At 27.4% G+C, this 19,375-nt stretch overlaps 1 protein-coding gene across 1 annotated transcript in view; it reads right to left on the bottom strand.

Annotated features, from left to right (window-relative positions):
* LOC142322996 (uncharacterized) overlaps nt 1-17,579 on the bottom strand; it is a 1,447,060-nt gene extending 1,429,481 nt beyond the window's left edge. The window contains exon 1 of the mRNA XM_075362093.1: nt 17,418-17,579. The gene's annotated coding sequence lies outside the window, so the exon portion shown is untranslated. The remainder of the gene's footprint in view (nt 1-17,417) is intronic.
* Between the last annotated feature and the right edge of the window lie 1,796 nt (nt 17,580-19,375).

Raw genomic sequence — 19,375 nt, 5'->3', positions numbered from 1 at the left:
ATGGGGAAATCGGTCCAGTTGTTGGGGCCTGGAGATTTTGTCAAGGTTTATGCCGGTTATTTTAAGGTTTTACCAATTATTTTAAACATATATATTCGTTACATTTACATCGTTTATTAATCTTGTTATATAACTATTACCTCGACATCCACAAATGAGTGTACAGTAGTTTAACAACCAAAATGATCACTTAGTTTTAGAATTTAAGCAATTTTTTTATATACGGTTTTCAAGGAGTTTTGTTTACCAGTTTAATTCATTAAAAATTTAAATCTTTAATATCTACCCGAACTGCTCATTAAGAGACTGGATTAAAGTTCTAATCGATTAATTTTTTTTTTTAATAGATGCATTTGGTTATTTGTTTTAAACGTGTTTTTTTCTGTAATTTTCTTATGTTTAGCATTAATTACAACTGAAATGATTACAAGTACTTCATTATTTTCCCATTATGCAAATGGTTCCTGAAATTACTCTCGCATTTTTCCATTTCTTTCATATTCAAAGAAAAATATCAACGTGTAAAAAACTGATAAAACATGTAATTTTTACATTAACTGCAATTGCAATTGATCCAATTATACATTTATTTCAATATAATAAATAATTTAAAGATTATGGTAGCATAGAATAAAAACTTTAAAAATAATTATATTAATGTTATTCATTTATCATAGTTAAGAAAAATTAAAAGGAAAAACGACAACTTATAAATAATGCACATTATAATTATGTAATAGTGAAAAAAAAAGAATGAGGAAAGCTCTTTAACTATATTTATGTCACAAATAAATTGAATTATATTATTATACAGCTTAGTAAAAGGAGTTTTATAATTACAGGCAGCGTTTAAATAAGTAGAGGAGAAACTATTTTTAATAACTTTCAAGGGATTTCCGACCACAACAAGATCATCTCTCAAGGCGGAAAAAATAAGTGGACGGTACACCGCATACATTTTTAATATACCAGACACATGATCCTATTTAATTTCCTTTATTCAGGTTTTTTTATTCAGTAATGCACACATGCGCGCGCACACACACACAAAATTCATTCATATTACCTATTCATACAAAATAATTGTAATAATTAAAAAAACAATTTCTTAAAAGGTAAAAAAATGTGTATAGAATAAATGACAAAATTATAAAAGGTTATTATTTAACATTGAATAAAGCACTAATTAACAATATTTATGAATTATAAGATCCCATGCCAAGTTTAAAAAATTAGAAATGAAGTGGTTTTTTTCTACTGTTTGATTTGGACGAGCATCAAACCAAAATAAATTCTCTTCAAAAGAAAATTATTAAAAATTAGGTAAAATTACATAATAAACAAAAACATAATTTAGCAGAAATTTCCTAGTTAAATTATAGTATGAGAGGATAGGCATGAACTAAGAGATATGGAAGAAAGGATGAAAGAGAAAAGGAAAATAGCGGCAGTTGTACTGTATGTATATTAGGCAAAGTTCCCTGGCTAATCAGTAGTAATTTAAATAACAGATGTAACAAATAATGATTTTTTTTTTACTGATAGATTAATTCATCGAAAACCTACAAAGAAGCTATTTTCATCGAGGGACCCTCTCGACAAAAGGCCCGCTCCGGAGATCGGGAGATTTTTCTTGAGAATGCCGAATGATTTTAAGTGATTGTCCATCACTTGTTTTTATGGTATGGAATTGAACCTTTGTGCCAACTTAATACGTTTTAACTTGTGTAGTACATTTTGCTTTTAATTGTTGATTAACATCTTAGCATTTTATTACTCTCTTCACAACGTAAGCGCATAGAACACAGGGCTTAGATGCACTGGAATACCTAACGCACCGAAATTTTCAGCAACTCTACGAATTAAAACGAACAGAATTTCTTGAAATAGTGATATACCTGCAGTATCAAAAACGGAATATAATGCAGTCTTTCATCTGTTTGGAATCACATCCTCCTGCAATAATTGCACACACAGTTGTTTGTACTTTTAAAAGCAATGACTTAATCTGAACTATTCCTAAAAAGCCCACACACCAAACTGTTCTAGAACATTCCGTATTCAGCTTCCAGGGTTGCCATCTTTAAGAGCCCCAAAAAATACTATTCTAATCTTACCAAAAGCAGTTAATCAATTTTCAAGAGAATCATTACTCTCAAGAAATCTCTGTTTTGTTAAAGATAAATAATTCTTATCTTTAAAACATATTAATAGCATTTTATTTATAAATCTTCAATGACGTGAAAGCAAAATCTGGTGGTTCAGTTAAAATTAAGTTACGTTATAAAATTATTTCTTAATTTTTTAGGGGAAAGATGATTATTATAAATCTAAATTTTAAATATCATTTTTATATAATCGAAATTCAGTAATGAAAAAAATTCCAAGAATGAATATTCAAATTTTATACATTTATAAAGAAAAATAAAACTCCTGACTAAAAAAATTAATTATTAACCATTAACACCTAACAAGAATATTAAGTAAAATTTACAAAACCCATACTAAAATCTTTGATCAATCATTTATTATTCATCATCCTGAAGCGTTAACAAGAGGAGAATAATTTTCTAAAAGTCTTCAAAAGTAACGCGAAAGTTTGAAACAAACCACGTTAACATCAGGAGTTTCTAACTTAAATTTTAATATTGAACATACATAACAACCAAACATTAAACTGACGTTAATGCTTAATAATGTACTTTATTTCTTATACATTGTACGCAATAGGATTTATTTTCTATATATTCATTAATAAACAAATAATGTAAGAAATAAACGGGGCCAAACAAAAGAAAAAAGTTGACTGATTTGCATAAACAATAAATACAATACACAACATCTCAAGTTCGTTTAAAAATAAACTCATTAATAAATTTATTAAATAAATATCACTGATGAGGTCACTGATATTCATTTATTGTTTTTTAATTATTATATACCTGGAAGAAATAATTAAATGCTGTCTGAACGAGATAGAGGAATAAAGATCGGGTGAAGAATAGAATGTATACGTTTTTTCTGATTACATGGTGGTACTGGCGCAGAGTCCAAGTAAACTAAAAGAAATGCTTGATGACTTAAATGAAGCTTGCAAAAGTCAAGGTTGAAGATCAACAGAAAAAAAGGCAACAAAATATATGGTATTACGTGGAAAAGAGGAGAGAATTGAGATTAAGATAGGAAATGAAGTTTTAAAGCAGGGGAAGAAATGATGACCTGACTTAGACAGTAGAAATTAAAACAAGAATATCAAGAAGTAAGCGGGCATTTAATAAGAGGGTAAGACTGTTATGTGGAAAGTTACACTTAGCGTTAAGAAAGAGATTAATGGAATGTTTTATTTGGAATATGATGATCAATGGAGCTGAAACGTGGACGAAGAGAAAGGCAAACAAAAAACGAATTGAGGCTTTTGAGATGCGGGTGTGGTGCATAAAGACAAATGTCAAATTGCAAGACCATGTAACAAATGAAAAGGTGTTAATGAGAATAAGAGAAACAGGAAAATGTAAAACGTGATTGAATATAGGATTAGGAACCGGCTAGGACATTGCATGAGAAGGTGTTTAGTAGTGGATGAGATAAAAGGCTTGATGAATGGAAAAAAATTAAAATGATGGATGGAATTATGGAAAAAAATATGCTGAAACAAAGAGGTTAGTAAAGAACAGAACGAGGTGAAGAGCACTAACCGTGACAGGACCTGCCCTAATGGGACAATATTATGAATGATTGAATGAATCTATAAAAAGGAAATATTGAAATTTAAAATAACACGTGTATGGGTATACGCAAAGTGATTCACGAGGAATATAACAAACTTCCAGAATATGTTCTACAGGTAAAAATAGAAAGAAAATTCATACAAACACAGGTTAGGAAACTCTTCGATAGCAAGTGTCTGCTGACAAAGATTTCATCCTGTTTTCTGCCCCTTCGATAAAACAAGCCAGAATGTAATTCTCGGGATCCAAATTAAGGGGAAAATTTATTTACTTTATATAAAATCTAACAAGAAAAAAAAGTTGAAAAAATTATAGGTGCCAGAACCCCTAAACGACTAAACATACAGTAGTTTTAGAGATATCTGAATAAAAGACAAATGACTGAGGTCGAGAAACACACTACTTTATGTTTGGTGTAAAATAACTTTATTAAATGGGTAATATACATATAAACGTTTTAACCAAAATTTGTACAGATACTGAGTAAAATGGTATGAATAAAGTCTACAGAACTAAATTCAATTTTATTAAAAACAAAATGTGACAGATTTTAATTTTCAATATAAAAAATTAAATATTTTAGAAAAATATATCTTAAACATTGTAAAAAGAAAAGAAAAGAAAAATCAAATAAAACAATACATCAGTAAAATAAAATTTTACACCTCAATCTTTCTTTTGTTTACTTTTTTATTTATTTTTCGCTTGGTTATTTGTAGTTTTTTTTTTTTAGTGACTATTTATTCGTTAATTTGTTTTTGTTAACTATTTGTTTTTACGGACTATGAAGTGTTGATAGATATACATATTTTTTTTTTTTACTAAGGAACTTTAAGATTAATGGTTACTGATAAATATTATTATGGATTGACTAATTATGAGTGTTCCTTAAGAAATATTTATTTATGGTTGAACTTAAACAACCCATTGTAAATATACTAGTTGTGGAACAAAAAAATTTTTTTTGTCTTTAACCCAAGATTTTTCGAAAACTACTAAAAATATAGTTGTGGGACCTACTTTTTCAATTTTTAAGATCAAATTTTATATAAAAATCAATAAATTTACTCCTTAATTTTAAAATTAAAAAATAGGAAAAATTAAATATTAAATCCATTAATATAATGGAACCTTAATCCATTAATTAATATAACCTTAATTTTTCAATTAAAAATACTGAAAATGATCACTATTTTTCTTTTTCCAATAGAACCTAATGATACAAAAAAAAACATTTTAACAGATGTTTTGGAATAGTAAAACGTTTATATATCTTCCGTTTTTTTAAAGTTACGGTGAATAACCCCTTCCGATAAGGAGAGAAAAATATCACGATGGCGTTTCCCATCATGATAACGCCTTGTTTAAAGAAAAACAAAATAATAAAAAAAAAAAAGATAAAATGAAAATCACGATGGGATGGAACAGTAAAAAGATAAAACTGTTTATATTACTCTTCTTAATGTACGCTTATTTGGAGATGGGCAGTAATTTTCACCTAATTTATTCCGAGTTTCTGAGTAATTTATTTAAGTTACAGCTAAACCATTCACTCATATTGTTAAAAAAAACTTTTTCTTTCAAAATAATCAATTCTATCATAAAATTTTTCAGCAGAAAATATTTTATACGCATCACATATTTTCAAAATAAGTAAATTGCGTTATTTTCAATTTATTTCTGACTTTCAAAAGTTTTAAAAAGATATGAAAATATTTTAAACTTCTATCTAATAATAAAGAGCTTCTGTCTTTAAATATGATGTTTAATTTATGTCTTAACCCTCTTATTAAAGTAGAAATATTTATCTTCAATAAATAAGGCCTCATTTAAATAAAATGTTAATGAAAAATTATAAAAATGTAATTTTTGGGGTAATAGGGAATTTAAACTTCTTTCTTTTTTGTAGAAAACGATATAATTTTAAGATTTTTTAATTCTTAAAAAAATAAATTTTTTTTTTTTTTTATTTTTCATCCCTGTATAAATATCACACCACTATATATTTGCATATATTTTATTAAAAAATTAATCCCTCTCGCATACACCGAACCACATAATATTACAATATTGTATTTCAGTAGTAAGTCAAAGACACATGCGTATTTTAAAAAAAAAATACAAAATACTGGCGGGTAAAAGTTTTGTTTTTAGACGAAGAGTAAAATTTTACTCTCATATTATAATTGCCTGAAAAATAAAATTGGTATTTTGAGACAGGCATACAGCCTCCATCAATCTAAATACTGCATTTCCAACTATTTATCTTTTCAATTAGTAATATTGTTTTATTTTAATACCAGTTTTTTTTAAGGAAATATATATATTAACAATCTCCTTCGTTTTCAAATAAAACAGACTCCATAAATAAATAATTTTTTTTTGCCTCGAAGTAAAATTTACAATCGGTTGCACTATTACAGAAACCTATTAAATATAATCAAATACAGTCACATTTATAGAGGCTTTCAACGACGCGCTGCAAAAATTACATAAATATTCGTATACAGATTATTAATGTAACTACACATATAAAATTAGGTCAGAGAACAATGCCATTGGTATTTTTCACCACAAAAAAAAATAATCATAAGAATTTACACACAAAAAAAAAATTAAAATAAAACTATATTAATAATGAAAAAATAATAACTAAAATTAAACGAAGTGAAATGTAAATTTTTTTGGGAGGGAGCGAAAAACGCCTGCGCGTTATCATCACCCGGAATTTTTAAAATAAAAAAATAAAGCTAATCTAAAAGATGAATAAAACTTACAACTAGTATCACAGATAAAATCTAAAATAAAACCAAAAGTGAATAGAATTTAACAAAGTCAGAGATGGGTGTAAAGGGCCCATTCTCGGAAAACAAAAAGACTAAAAGGAAAACTAAAAACCATAAAAGATCTAACATAAAACTTAAAACTACGTTAAAAACTAAAATAACAAAATTAAATAAAACTTAAAAATGATTTAAATTATATAATAAAAAGTTAAAACTAAGTTAAAATCAAAAATTATAAAAGTGAAATAAAACTTAAAACTAATATTACAGACGGAGTCTTTAAAACATAAAAGCTAAAATAATTAAAGAAAGAAACTATGTAAAATTTAACAAAATCCGATAGGGAGCCAAAAGGCTCCCTACTTGGATAGCAAAATCAAAAAAATTAAAAGTAAAATTGAAAAAAAAATAAAAAACAAACTTATTAAAAAAACTCTTCCAGCATAAAAAATATACACGACAATATTAATTTTTTTGTATTAACTCAGTACTACGCAAAAATAGAAACATTCGGTTTAAAATTTCAATATCATTGCACAAGACACCACGGATGTTTCTGGGTAGATTCAATTTACGACGCAACGCCGCATAACGAATGCAATCTATGAGTATGTGGCGCACAGTCATGCGGCAGTTGCATCGTGCGCATAGGGGTGCTTGTCCTCCTGACATCAGGTACTCGTGTGTGACCCTCGTATATCCTATCCGCAATCGACAGAGGATTACTTCCTCACGCCGAGTTTTTCTGCATGAGGAGTCCCATGGCAACACAGAATCTTTAATCTGCCGGAGTTTATTATCAACGGTAGCCGTCCAGTCACCTTGCCATCTTGCTCTCAGTGATTGTTTTACACAATTAGTAAAAACAGAAGTAGCAACTCGGGTGGTGAAAAGAGGCTGATTACATGCTTCTTTGGCAGCGGAATCTGCATGTTCATTACCTGGAATCCCTACGTGGCTAGGGACCCAGCAAAAACTTACTTCTGTGTTGCGATTACTCAACTCAGCGATTGCGTTGTAAATTTCAACGACGATAGGATGTTTGGAATAAAAGTTTTTTAAGGCTTTGAGAGCACTACACGAGTAAATGCAAATAAGAATTTTTCTATATTTAGGGTTAAAGATATTTAGAGCCTTATTTACAGCGTATAGTTAAGCGGTAAACACACTCGTAATACCGGGTAGACCAAATATATAAGTTCTTTCATTAACAACAAACGCACAACCAACGGTAACGTTTTGTTTCGATCCATCAGTGTATACCACCGCGTCTGGGTTCATCTTGGAGAGAACACACTGAAACATTTGCTGGAAGACAGTAGGTAGTGTTGATTATTTATTGTATATCATAAGGTCAAAAGAAAAATTTATAAGGTAGATATGTAAGGAAATGTAGATATGACAGATACACTAAGTTGATGCAGATCTACCTCAAATCACACAAAGTCACCAAGGTCCAACACGTAGAGTCGTTTTAGCCTAATATCTTCACTATTATCTTGAAGGTTAATAGCTAAATAGTTCACATGGATGTATTACCGTAATTTATATTTTGTACGGAATCGCTGTATTTCTTCCTCGAACACACGGTAAACATAGATGTTCTTGGATATCACTGTTTCTTACAAACCAAGGCGCTTTTGTTATGCTTCTCAGTTATTTGTTTTGGAATCGCTGTATTATCTCACATCGCCACTGTTTGCTGTTCCCCAAATAAATAAATGTAACAAAAACTAAAAAATTATATTTTTTAAAATCTTTTTTTTTAGTTTCGATTTGTAGAAACGAATACCAAATTCAAAAAATAAAACTTTTTAAAAATTTGATGAATTATCATAATTTTTTAAATTTTTAATACATATTTTTTGTGTTGCTTTTATTATTATTATATATTTTTTCTATACATTATTTTTAATTTTACTTTTTATTTAAAATTAATATTATCTATAAAAATACAACCCGTGTAAAAACACCCTTTCGGCACGCCCGGCCGGAAGGCATAATCCCTCCCGGTGCTAAGTAGGGGGATAAAAAAGATTTTCATCTTAAAGTTAAGAAAAATTTCAAATTTACTCAATACAACAGTGGTTGCATGTGAAAAAATTTCACATACTACAAACCCTTCTTACATCCAGCAACATTTTGGTCATCCCTTGCCGTAAGGGTTGGTCATATCAATAATGGTTTCAGACAAAAGTTTTAGGTAATGTTTAGAGGACTAACGGACACTTTAAACAGATTCGATACTGTGCCTATTAAGAGAAGTATAATTTTTTCTGTTCGAAACCGCATTTTTTCCACCCCATGGACCAATGGTTGGTGATATCAAAAAACTTTACTTAGATAAGTTTTATGTCCTTATCCAAAGAATAGTAGGATCTTTAAACGAATTCGACATTTTACTTAATAGGAAAGTTATAGCGATATTTTGGTTTTTCGAGAAAGCCCTCCCATTTCCACCCCCATGGTCCAATTTTTCAACAAAAAAACTCGAACGAGATTTTGGGTCGTTATGTTTTATGTATGAATTTGAAAGTGAGTAGCGCAAAATTACGGCAGTTATCGTGTCCACAAGAAAGTTAAATATATACTAATAGATAAGAATCATATAGGTATATATATATATATGATTAGTCGAATCATGGTACCTTACCTATTGTAATTTAATTTAGTTTCATACCAGTCGTATGAAACTGAATGGGGAAAACCCAGTCTTGTTAAAAAAATACTACGTAACGTGAGCTAAGTTTCTGTGTAATGCACAAGTGAGTATATATATAGAATACCACCTTTATTCTTATTATTAAGAATAATAAATCCTTCTATTATATAAATTATTTTTTTTTTATTTTCGCTTGTATTAGAATGATAGCTTACTGTACAAGTTATAATAATAAAATTATAAATATCTATACAAAACGAAAATTTTGATAGATAATGTAATTTTTTGTGTAAAAAATTCATCATTTACGAGCTCTCAAAACAAAAAAAAATAATTAACCGGAACTTCGATTATAAAAAAATAAAAGAGAACTTCCAAAAAATAAAAATTAGAATCAGCAAAATCGGTCCATTTGGCGAAGAGGGACTTGAAAAAACGAACAAGTTGAATTGAGAGCCACCTTACTTTACTTAATTCGGTTAAAAATTAAAAACAAAGTGGGAATCAATAAAATATACTAAACTTTTGAAATATGCATTTCTCATTTTTTTCTCTCAATAAAATATTACAAGAAACATTTTATCATACATCAACAAAGTTGGAAGGAAAGTTTTCTGATAAGAGGATATGATATATATACCCACATATTTATATATATATATATATATATATATATATATATATATATATTATATACTTGTTTTATCATCAAGTAAGTGTAAAGTAAGCCTACAGTAATATTGCTATAATATAATGTACACAAACAAGTTATATATCGATTTTAAATTAGACTAGAAACTTTGCCAAGCTTCGTAAGATTAAATTAAGCTAAGGTGTGTTCAATATAACAGTAAATTAAATAAGTACATAGTCGCTATTCTTCTATACTGCAAAAATAATAATTGTAATTAGTCATTTATTCAGCCGGGAAAATGTTTATTCCCTTAAATGCTTGTTAAAAATAAAGATTCAAGATATGTTACTAAATAAGAACATTTATAAACAGATTTGTACTACTTGTAATAGAAAATGACATACTCTGAATAATCCACACTAATTTAAGTTTCTATTTATTCAAACCCAATTACTCAAAATAATTTTTACAATCAATAAAAAACAATGCTTTTTAAATAAAACAAGAATCATTGCAAAAAGGATCATTTGTAATAATAAAAAAAAAAATTTTCTGTTGCTAAGAAGAGTTATTACAAGCTAATTTCAAGTTTGGTTAATAATTCATTTAATTTGAATGTATTCAAATCATAGATCACCTTAAAAACAATCGTTGTTTTGTGTGTCTTAAATAAACAGTACTGTACGTACCATTTAACTCAACAATACCACAATTAACAATTTTCATACCTCATTAATCGGCAAAACAACTTTATTTAGCGTTGATATAACTTCGAAATAATACATTAACTTTTTTTTACAGATTCTACCCGTCTTTTTTATGGATGTGAAGTAGCTTTCCCTGAAAGTAATCATGTTTTAACAATAAAGTATCATTGCCTTTGATGAACAAGATGAAGATACCGTCTTAAGTGTTAAATAAGCGAGCTTGGTATGCTGATCTGCAACAGTATATTTGGCTCAGTGTAAAAAAAAACTATAAATTGTTTCCCATTTTACCTAGTAGGTCTAGAATAAACTGCTTGTTATTTTTGATAATACTTATAAAAAGTCTAGGGAATTACTATTGATTCATTTAACCAGTAACCATTTAGGTTATGCCACCATGTATTGTATAAATAACTTCAATATCCTTTGTAAAATGGATATTTTTCGTTGCATTCCACCCACATCAATTTTCGCAACTTGAGTAATTTATTTTTTACATTTTATTATTTATTAAAATTTTAATAGATTATTTATTATTCATCAGCTTAATAAAAAGTCTTTGATTTCGCTGGAAGAACTGTAATATGAATTTTTCGCGATTTTTTGTTTTAAATAATGAATGGAAATTTAAGAGGCATAATTTCACCATAAAAAGCAAGAAAATCAATAAATGTTGCTTCTTATAACGAAAATATAATCTAGGATGAATAAACCCGCAAAATAGACATTTTTTTCTTTGATGATATCTATGGAGGAAATAAGTAGTATTTTAATGAACACTGTTCAAGTAATACGACAAATATCTTGATAATTCATGACTGTATTTAGATAAACAGAAAAACTAAACTTGTGGATTCTTATGAATTTCGTATATTATACTGTGAATCTAGAAAAAAAAGTCGGACCCGCACTTTAGTGTACTTTTTGTAACTTGAATGTAATTAAAACAATTTATTGGACGCAATATTTAAAGGAACTGAACACGCGTATGATCAAGAAATTTATTATTTTACGAATCGTTCACACGAATTAAAAATGTGGATATGTCATGTCAGTTTAATGAATAGTTAAATTTCCATTACTCATTTTTCCTCAAATAAAACCACTTTTAACTGAATAAGTTAAATTTCTAAACTTATTACTATATAATATAATCTGTTTTTTTACATTTATAGGGAAAAGATTTGTGTTTTAAGGAGAGGGAATAATATTAGTCTCAATAAAGTTTTAAATAGAATAGGTTAAAAGTTAATTTTTTTTTTAACTAATACATTTAAAGGGATACGTTTAAGATACAATAATACTTTCTCTTATTAAATTAGTTCAATGAAAAGTAAACCTCCCACAATAAACTTTGTGGAATCATTACTTATTTAATTTACTAATTTATTTTAATACTTAAGATCCCTTCTTGAAATATTTGTATCCATACTGAAATCGTTTGTTTTTGAGACGCTAATTTTTAATTTGTAAATCTAATTTTTCAAAAATTGTAATTATTAACCAACATCTTGATCTAATTAATCCTTATATGATATCTAGATTAATTCTTTTTTTTTTCAAAAAACAAATTATTTGATATTTTTATCAATTTTGCAGATTAGAAAATATTTATAATACTGGATTACCGATAACTCTTGACGAATATTATAAATCTGCTGAAATTCAGCAGAATAAGCGATTAATTAAAACGCCCGCGCACACAGACACAAATTCAAATAAATTCCGCCTATTTATTGACCCTCAATAATGAATCTTTAGAATTAATAAACGATTTATGTGTGAAATCATTTCCTGACTAACGTAAACAAACCCACCGGGTTGGTCTAGTGGTTAACGCGTCTTCCCAAATCAGCTGATTTCGAAGTCGAGAGTTACAGCGTTCAGTTCAAGTCCTAGTAAAGCCAGATATTTTTACATGGATTTGAATACTAGATCGTGGATACCGGTGTTCTTTGGTGGTTGGGTTTCAATTAACCACACATCTCAGGAATGGTCGAACTGAGAATGTACAAGACTACACTTCATTTACACTTATACATATCATCCTCATTCATCCTCTGAAGAATTATCTAAACGGTAGTTACCGGAGGCTAAACAGGAAAAAGAAAGAAAGACTAACGTAAACAACCTACAGAGAATTACAATTTATAATTGTGAGAATAGCGGCTCCAGCGGTTAAAGGAAACAGTCTAGAATATATTATGTCTCAACTGCGCAGATTTTATTTGCAATAATTCAGCACGTATCCGGTTTAAACATAAACAGATAAGAGAAGTTTAACCTTGCTCAATTATTAGAATAAAAGCTACGTAAATATAATAAATAATATCATAATAAAACTATAATGTATTATAAAGTAATGTTATAATACGTATATTACATAACTAATATAACAATAATGGAAAAGGAATACTGTACATGCTCAGTAACGCTCTCGTAACACTACTATAATAGATTGTCAGGAGGAGTGTACTGTCACGATGCGACGATTTTCTATTTATAGATAACACGATGGCAAATCTATATTAAAACAATATTATAATTATTTATGCAATTAATTATAATTATGTGAATTATAATTAGAATGTACGACAAAAATGATATGAAGTCGGTAAGAATATCAACATTTTGAAATTTAAAAAAAAATATATTAAAATGAAAAATAATTCTTTTAAACTAACAAAAAGTATTACTTGTTAAATAAATTTGTACCGTTTGTTAATAGTTGACTGGTTTCTGATGATACGAAAATATTTAGACGCTTTATATATCAGAAAAGAGAAATGGAAGTAAATATGAGAAAAATATTAAAATTATTGTAAATATAAGGCATATATTGAAATAAATAATTAAAACACGAAAACATATTAGCTGATCTAATCATTAAAAATGTTGGCAACGATGCTGATAAGTTTTCTGGAATTTCCGTACAGCTTAAAGTTAGCTCGGTGATAAGTATAAAAATTACGTTTACCTCTCTCACTATTATTTCCTTTTTTACAAAAGAAAAAAATAATAATAATAAACATCCCTAGATTGATCTGTTAAATCGATAAACCAATAAAAAAAGAAACAGATATGGTTAAAAGTAATTGAAATAAATTGAAATTAAGCAACAATCAAAAACCGTTTACATAAAAATTTATAACCAGATTTTTAAATACGAATATACTACAAAACATTAGAAAAAAATATTTAAACCTATGTTAATAAAATAACTGCTAGAAAAAACCACTGCTATTTTGAACAATTATAGTCGAAACATTATCTTAAAAACACGATAAACCACTAAATTTCCAACTAAGATTGTCATCGCAATCTTATATAGGAATGTATAAGTTAGATATTTTTCTCAAATAAGATAGACAGTATGAGCTTAAAAATCAATCAAAGAATTGGATCTGCCTTTAAAAAGTAATGGTATTAATTGTTAAAAGAAATTTTTTACCAAAATATTTATTACATTTACTGGTCCATACCGTTATTCAACAATTACTTTCTAGCACATAGTTGATAGAGTAAATTTCCCAACTATCTAATTCCTGATTATAATGCGTATATATATTTGTTTTAAATATTTATCTATAACTAATTTGGTGACTATTTTCCAGACAATGCTAAGCTACAAAAGATCTTCTTTACTTATAATTAGAATAAATAAATAATGAGATAAATATATAATGTTATTCGAATCGGTTTATAATTATACCATGATATATATCAGGAATATATAATCGGGAATAAGTAGACATGCGATTACATAGATAATAAAGTAAAAAACTCTTATCAGTAACACCTTTTTCCTGTTTAGCCTCCGGTAACTACCGTTCAGATAATACTTCAGAGGATGAATGAGGATGATATGTATGAGTGTAGTCTTGTACATTCTCAGTTCGAACATTTCTGAGATGTGTGGTTAATTGAAACCCAACCACCAAAGAACACCGGTATCCACGATCTAGTCTTCAAGTCCGTGTAAAAATAACTGACTTTACTAGGACTTGAACGCTGGAACTCTCGACTTCCAAATCAGCTGATTTGGGAAGACGCGTTCACCACTAGACCAACCCGGTGGGTTTTATCAGTAACACCTGGTCAGATCAAAACACACTGAATCAAAAGTTTTATCAGAATAGCAGCAAGCCATACGAAGCACACAATTATGAAAAAAATAAAGCGATTAAAGTCCATATTTACACGTAAAAATAAATTTATGAAGTATTAAAGAAAATATGTAAAATATATAAGATATTAAACAAATAAAATAAGCAACTAAGAAAAAAAAAACAGTTTAGTTAATGTAAATTATTTAAACAAATAAAATTACTTTTTTTCTAATTCATCGAAAGACTAATGTTTACTAGAAAAAAAGAATATTTTAATTATATTTAAAATAAATCTGTGAGAAGATCTTTTATATGAATCTGTAACCGATTAAAAATTAATATATAATAAAAGTTTTTTTTATACTCCGGAATATTACGCTGACATATGAGAGTAGTTCTATTAATACGGTTTGAAAGAGTTAGAATTTAATCAGCACAGTAATATTCGAATAAATAATTCTGTACTAATAAATTAATAAAATTCGAAGTTAGAAACTATAATAGTGACAATAATAATTTTAAAAACTGTTTAATCTATTTTTTTAAATTTATTTTACTCTCAGCGATAAAAGTTGGAAACTGTATTTTTGGACAAAATATTTTTTTTTAAATCAATACGATCAAAAACTTAATGGAAAATAGACTTTTTTTCTTTTAGGAACGAGGCACATATATTTTATGTAAAAATATAATTAGTGACATTACTTCTAGATATTTCCAATAGTTTAATAATTAAAGAAGCAAAAATAAAAATTTTAAAAAAGTTAAAAGAGTAAGAGTTTGTAACAAGTTCAATACTCTTCAAGGTACAACAACCTCTAAACTTTTACCATTCTCTTATCACATTCAAAAATTTAAAAGAATCAATCTAACTAATACACAAACAGCTCCAACAAATACAAAAAATTTAAAGTTAAACCGTTCCTGAAATATAAAACAAAATACTTACTAACAAACAAACCAATTTATTCCAATCATAAATTTAGTATTAAAAAAATATTCTTAATAATATGTCAGCTGGATTAGTTAAAATATGAAGTATTAAAAAAATATATATATATATATCTTAACCCTAATATTTAGGGATCCCTGGGTTTTTTCAATTTCAATAATATATTTGATTATACTTTAAGATCTAAAAACAACATATTTTTTTTATTATTTCAAAGACACACACCAAAATCAAAACTAAAAATATATAAATAATACATATCCACTTTATATAATCCTGTAATCAGAATTTTTCTGTTTTTCCATACAGGATCTCCAATGTTGTGAAACTATAAAAAAAAAGAAAAAAGAAAAGAATCTTGGGAAGATTTATTTTAAAATTATGAATTTTTTTTTTATTTGTCATAACATCCATGAAAATATGCGTAAAATACTATTAACAAAGATGACGGATTTTAGCAGCATTTATTTATTTACTCATTTCGGAAATTGCACATTGATTACAACTCAACTATACTTTTATGTTTAAATAAAGTAAATTTTTTAAACTTATAAAAATTCCAAACTAATCGTGTTTCGAACACATTAACTTCCGGATGAAACCTGTATGTGCTACCGCTAAGCCATTAATTTACATATTGCCGTAATCTACGTCCTCCCAGAATAAGGAACACCTTTTTGAAAAAAACGTATTATTTATATAAACGACATTTGTTAGATGATGTTTATTTTTTTATAATTTTGTTAAAAATAAATAAAATTGTTTTTGAAAATCACATAATATATAAGAATTCACTAAAAATTCAGTCTATATCTACAATCTGATTAGCGATCAAGTTATAACAGAGAAAAACTTAATTCAAAATATGCAGTCTATAACTCAAACCAGCGACACTTTAAAAACGGTAATCGCTGCTTACTTAATATGTAATTACATCCGTCGACAAACTGAAAGTTAAAACCAGTTCGTGGAATTTGGTTTGCACAGCTTATCTATGTCGACACTATTTTGAATTACTTTAAATATTTATATTGTGGGAACTAATTAAAATTAATCAGTAGATAAATGTTTCAGCAACCAAAATTAAATAACAATGATTTAATCAACGATTTTCCATCGATAAATACGGTAGCGTAGTTTCGGGAAAGAAAAATATAATTAACTGGTGGTAATAACATAAATAACTGAAAAATGTTTTAAAAATAAAAACAGAAAATTAACGGACTGCTAAAAATTAATACGGTTAGCATAAGTTTTATTCAGCTAACTTTTGACAGTTAATGAAATGAGATATAAAACTTTTGATCGAGTTAAAAGAATGAAGTTTTAAAATTAAGTAACTTTAAAACATAGTAATAAAATTTACACAGTAAAATTTATAGCTGAACGAAAATGATAGCAGGCCTTAAATTTTATTTTCACAAAACTTTTATCATAAAATGTTATCTTACCCCTACATACTTAGTTAACGACGTTTATTGGTAGTATAAAAACATATTAAACTATTTTTAATAATTGGAGTATTGCAACTATTTTTAACAGGATTAATTTTATTGCAGAATTAAACATTATAGTTACATAAAATAAAAAGATCAATTATAAACAGGTGAGTAATTATAAGCCTAAAAATTAAATTTCTTGCGCAAGTAGTTAGATTATCGAGATTACGGATTAAAAAACCAAGAAAACTTGGCTTATTAAAAATATTAAAAAAATTATTTTTTTTTCAACAATTACAATTAATTACATGTGACATACATAATGTATGAAGATACAAGTATTACCAAATTACATATCATATTTCATTAAGTATAAACAACTAAATTTAATTCAAGTTACCTTAATTTATTTGAAATAATCCGTCACATTGAACTTGTAGGTAATATGAAAAGAAAAGGATAGTAACAAGTTGTAAAATTATCACTGGCACAACACTACCGAGCGCGATAAGTTACAAACGGATACTGAACTCAAGAGACTGCGAACAGTACACCAACATGAATAGCCGCAACATACACTGAACTGCTCCCCACCACGTTACACACGCAGCACCGTCAGATTTCCCCCACCATATAACTCTCCTACCTGTCTCAATGCTAGGCTGAATATTAGTATTTTCACTGCAACGTAGAACCACATGGGTTACTTGAAACTGACACGTAACATTAATGTATAGTTACTAATTTACTACAGCATTTAGTAAATAACTTTCCTACAGACAAGAGTAAACATAATACTGAAAAACGATGACGCATTCTACGTCACTAAACTGATTACAGCCAAGTCTTTCCGTTCAATTTTATTACGTTTTATTTTATCTTAGAATAATATTACATCACAATAATAAAAATTATATTACAATTTTTTCAAGCTATCAAATTATGAATTATCTAATCTATATTTCTACGGAAGTTACAACGACCTTTTAATAAAATTAAATCGTAAAATTAATTTTATTAATATTTCTAAATGAAATGAATTATGTTATACATCAGCCCCCATTAACTGAACTTCCTTTTTGTATTTCCTTTTTCTATTTATTTTACTTTAGTTCAGTTTTAATGCGGATTTGAGAATACTTATTTGAATGATTTCTTCGTAACTTTTTTCCCAAGAAACCTAAAATCTCCCATCCTGATCAATGTAAAACCTATTAACTTTATTTGCTTAGCCATTTTTTTTATTTTATGATAGATTTTAGTTATTTCATAAACAAAAGGTATTAATTATAGACAATAAAATATATTCTTACGCACGCAATTTTTATATATGGGCAGGACGATTGTTTACATATCTTTCAACAGTGATTTTTTTAAAAAAATTATTATTATTTTTATTTGTAAGGATTTACATCTTTCTGTATTCCAAACAAACCAATTTTTCCCGAAAATTCCATTAATTCACTCTATAAAATAGAAACTTTTTTTACGCTAACACGAGTTTTATTTTTAGTTTTTGGACAATAAATATTTTCTTTTTAATAAACTTTTTAGTAAATATTTTTTCTTACGAATTTATTATTTCTCACCTCATCAATTGCTAAAATCATAAGAACTTTTAGATATTTAAAAATTCGAATTTAACCCGTTGACTCCTACACCCAATACATCAATACTTGACTGCAATGCCATAATTTTTTTTACTTTTCATCATATTTATCTCGATATATATATGTCTATTATATAAAGAGACAACGTCATTTTAGTTTGTTCCCGATAACCGCGAAAACTACTGAACCAATCATTATGAAATTTTAACTGTAGCTTTCTTACGATCCCCAGAATCTTTACTACTGTTGAAATTTTATCAATCTCACTAATTTATAAGTCAAATAGTAAAAAAAAGTATGAATAACCTAGAGCTTTTTTTATGAAATTTAATGTGGTTGTCTATATTGATAGATGTTGTTTGTATCGATCATTGTATATGTAAATATCGACTTCTTCAAACAGTTGTTATGTAGTTTATTCAATTTAATGTTATTCTCTATAAAAGATAAATTTGTAATATTACTGAAATAACATAAAAAAAAAAAAAACATTTGTTTGGAAATAAAATTCAAATGATAACTACTTACATATTTAACAAAGTTTTGACGGTGTGAAGAATATGAATCTCGATATCAGTATCGAATTCTTCAGAAAGTTACGTGTTTTACTAAATTTAATATCATTGTCAAACCTGTCAGTGACCCGCAAGAACTCATCCTCACGCAAACAAAGTAGCCCTTTGTAGATTTTTATACCCTGAACTAAAACCTTCCACCCGGGTAAGCCGTGACATAATTGGCATAAAAT

This window comes from Lycorma delicatula, chromosome 4, assembly GCF_047948215.1.
Source record: "Lycorma delicatula isolate Av1 chromosome 4, ASM4794821v1, whole genome shotgun sequence".
In the NCBI taxonomy this organism is placed as follows: Eukaryota; Metazoa; Arthropoda; class Insecta; order Hemiptera; family Fulgoridae; genus Lycorma; species Lycorma delicatula.
Note: the sequence above shows the minus strand (reverse complement) of the source record. Positions and strands in the feature narration are given on the sequence as shown.